This window comes from Aedes albopictus, chromosome 2 (assembly GCF_035046485.1).
Source record: "Aedes albopictus strain Foshan chromosome 2, AalbF5, whole genome shotgun sequence".
NCBI lineage: Eukaryota > Metazoa > Arthropoda > Insecta > Diptera > Culicidae > Aedes > Aedes albopictus.
The window spans coordinates 659,754-664,253 of NC_085137.1; positions in this window are offsets into that span (position 1 = coordinate 659,754).

Sequence of the window (4,500 nt, forward strand, 5' to 3'; positions counted from 1 at the left end):
TATCCACGAAATTTCCTTTCCGGGAAGAGTGGACATGTGGTTATCTGGATAGAAGTATTTCAGACGGCATCGTATGTTACACTGATGGCTCCCTTCTCGAAGGTCGAGCAGGTGCTGGTGTTTATTCTTGTGAGCTAAGGTTACATCAATCTTACTCGCTTGGAAGACACTGCACCGTTTTGCAGGCCGAAATCTTTGCTCTTATGTGTGGAATGCAATCAGCACTTCAGCAGCACGTAATGGGCAAAGTAATATACTTCTGTTCAGATAGCCAGGCTGCTATTAAAGCACTTGCTTCGGCCAACTTTAGGTCGAAGGTAGTTATCGCTTGTCGAACTCAAATCGAAGAGCTGAATTCAGCAAACGCTGTTCACCTTGTATGGATACCTGGCCATTCTTCCATCGCTGGAAATGAATTGGCTGATGAGTTAGCTCGCTCTGGAGCATCACATGACTTCATTGGCCCTGAGCCAGCTATTCCGATATCGAAGTGTTGGATTAAGCTTCAGATTCACACCTGGGCTGTCACTCAACACAGACAATGTTGGAATAGTTTGGAGTCATGTCGTCAAACCAAATTGCATTGTACTGAGCCATCTCCAAGGGTGGCGAAGTATCTTACAAATCTGTCAAAGCAGAATTGCAGCATTTTGGTCAAAGCATTGACTGGCCACTGCCGACTCAGCTATCACATGGCGAATATTCAGCGAGCTGATTCATTTGCATGTGATAGCTGTGAATCCGATCATGGAACTTTGTATCATTTGATATGTAAATGTCCAGTTTTTGCGCAACTGCGTTTTCGAGTATTCGGTAAACACTTATTAAGTGAAACCGACTTCAGAAACCTGAATATTCAGGATATTCTGTTGTTCTTAACCCGCTGTGGTAAAGAGCTATAGGCTTTCTTTCGCTTTATGCGTTAGTGTGGTACGCTTGTGCGCTAGTACCCTCTTCCAGGGTATTTTTACTATTTCCCTACCTGTCCCTATCCCCATCCAAATCTTTTTGCCTTTCTCGTACACCAAGGTGTACCGAAAGGCTATATGTTCACTCCAAAAACGAAAATTTGATAGAGCCCTCGGAGGGGTCAAGTCTTATATACCAATCGACTCAGCTCGACGAGTTGAGATGATGTCTGTGTGTGTATGTGTGTGTGTGTATGTATGTGTGTGCGTATGTGCGTGTGTGTGTGTGTGTGTGTACAAAAAGGTCACTTCATTTTTAGATAGTAAATATCAACCGATTTCAACGACCGATGGCTCATTCAACGGGGCATCTTGTCCCATTGTTTCCTATTGAAAATGGTTCGGATCGGTCCAGCCGTTCCGGAGTTATGGCCATTTAGGTGTTCCGGATCGGTACCCCAGCAAGGGGCCAAATATGAAAACGCTACAAACCCATGCATGCGACACATCAAACCGCGCCATTTTCGACAACTTGATGAACGGTAAGCATGAAAATAGTCTCAGTCCATATCTGAACCGGTAGTGTTCCGGCACCGGTTCCGGGTGTCCCGCCGGAAGTGGCCAAATATGAAAGTGAACCAAACCAATGCATGCGGCGCATCAAACAGCAGATTTTTCGATAACCTGATGAACAGTAGGCAGGAAAACATTCTCAGACTATACCTGAACCGAAAGTGTTCCGGAACCGGTTCCGGGTGTTCCGTCGGAAGTGGCCAAATATGAAAGTGAACCAAACCCATGCATCCGACACATCAAACAGCGGCTTTTTCAATAACCTGATGAACAGTAGGCAGGAAAACATTCCCAGACCATATCTGAACCGGTAGTGTTACAGAACCGGTTCCAGATGTCCCGCCGGAAGTAGCCAAGTATAAAAGCTAACCAAACCCTTGCATGCGACGCATCAAATCGCGGCCCTTTAGGCAACCTGATAAACGGTTAGCAAGAAAATAGTTTCAGACCACATTTGGAACAACAGATAGTGTTCCGGAACCGTTTCTGGGTGTCCCGGCGAAAATGGTCAAATGTAGAAGGGAACCAAATCTGCGGCACATTAAACAGCAGCTTTTTCAATATTGTAGTGAACGATTAATAAGAAAATAGGCTCAGACTACATCTAAGATCTTTTTAAAGACTACCGATAGTGTTCCGGAACCGATCTAGGGTGTCCTGCCGGAAGTGGTCTAATGCCAAATGAAACTAAACCCATGCATGCGACACATCAGGCAGTGGCTTTTGCGATAGCGCGATGAACGGTTAGCAAGAAAATAGGCTCTGACCACATTGGACAATATCGGTAGTGTTCCAGGACCGTTTCGGTTGTTTCGCCGGAAGTGGTCAAATGCAAAAATGAATCAAACCCATCCATTCATGGCTTTTTGGGAAACCTGATGAACAGTTAGCAAGAAACTAGTCTCAAACCATATAAAGGATAATCGGTTCTGTCCCGAAATCGGTTCCAGGTGTCCCGCCGGAAGTGATCAAATGAAAAAGTGATCCTAATCCATGCATGCTATACATCAAATCGTGACTTTTTCGATAACCCGAATTGGCTTAGACCGCATTTAAAACTACCGGTAGTGTTCCGGATTCGGTTTCTCGGGTATCCTACCGAATGTGGCCAAATACAAAAGTGAACCAAACGAATGCATGCGACTCATCAAACCGCGGCTTTTTTAATAACCTGAGGAACGATTAGCAAGAAAATAGGCTCAGAACACATTAGAGGCTACCGATAGTGATGCAAAACCAGCATGGGGTGCTTCGCAGGAACTACAAAAGTGAACAAAGTCAATGCAAGCGATAAATATGTGTAAGAAAACAAAATCTTGACTGAGCTAAGGAAGACAGACAGACAGACAACCAGTAATCGAATAAGATGTTGCATAAGATGATAAAGTGGAGGCCATATGCGTGCATGCCTCCATTTAGGCGCATGTAAAATGTACGCATATCGCCTCCACTTTAACATCTTATTCAACATCTTATACGATTACTGGTTGATTGGGACATGCATACAGACGTCTCACTCTACTTACTACCCATCGTGCTGTTTTCAACGGTTGCATCAAATATGAATCGTTTTTGCTCGTTTAACGTTTACTAACTACCGCCATCAAGCCAGCAGCGGCTTGTGAAACGCAACCTGATTAGCATTTGGAGATTATTTTTTCGTGACGATGAATATAATGGAAATATGTTCCAAATGATATGTATGTTTATCTGCACTAAAGCAATCTCATCAAATCACACCATTTCAGATTCCTGAAGTGTAAAAATTTACAGGATGGGTCAACGATATATGGGAAAATGAAAATTATTGCATCAACCCCGGACAAAGTTTTTCAATCCAACTTTTTATGGAATTTAGTATGGTAAATTTCACTTGCTTGCATTTTTTGTCAAATTTTACATGAATCTTGTGACCGATGATAATAAAATATAGCCTGAAGTGTGGAGAAAAAACTTTCTCGAAGACCGTAAAGTCATCTGTGATTGTGAAAGAAGTTATATCCTTGCTTGTAATTATTGTCTTGATGTTGATCGGCCTTCAGTGATGTAGTGAAAGTGCTTAAGGAGTCAACTGAAAATTTCGATACTTTTCAGCTCTGTCTATTCGTTTAACATAACGTCGAAATATGTTCCATGAATAAGTTTCCCAAATTTATTAAAATTATTGCTTTTCTAAATAAAGTATTTTTTAGGATTCAGAAAGAGTTCGGATTGCGTCGACGGAAAGATCATGCTTCGGAATGATAGCCCATGCACAGAAACTTGCTAAACAAAGCAATAGTGGAAGATTCTAAAAACAGGGACCGAATTCTAGACCACCCGATTAGTAGGAGGTTGTCCGCATCACGACGGTTTCAAACCGAACGGACTCAATACATAGCAAAACTTCCGTATGACATTTTTAAATTTAGCAAAGCCATCTTCACTAGAAAACCTTGACCGATTGAACCCTTGAAAAGACCCCATACGGATCGATACGTCGGAAAAAAAATCATAAACAAGTGTTTTCGATTCCCCCAAATGACTGCAAAACCAACATTCTGAAGCAAAATCATCCCAATCGTATCCCAATCAAGGAAAGATCATGAGTACATGTTCGACGAGAAAGGCACTATCACCACTAGGTGGATTAATCTGGGTTTTTCCTTCCTTTTCCCTCAGGTAGATGATGAAATTGGCTATTATTATGGCGATGTCACAAATGTCCCAAAAATGAAGAAAATGATGAAATATTTCTGAAAATGTTTTCACCGAATCTCACCCTTCTGACCCATTGCATTGTCACTTCCAACGACGGTATCGATTAATGCAATTACACCGTTTAATATTCAGTGCAATGAATACTTGCACTTTGAATGTTGAACTTAAAGATATACTCAGCTCTAGACACGATTATTTCAAGCTTTCAAGGTTGTGTAACTTCCTCTGAATGCGAATGTTGTATGCCCCTGATGATGAAATAAAAAAAAAACTTTTAACGAGACTTGCTGGCGTCATCTCTGACCTAGAACAAAGTCAG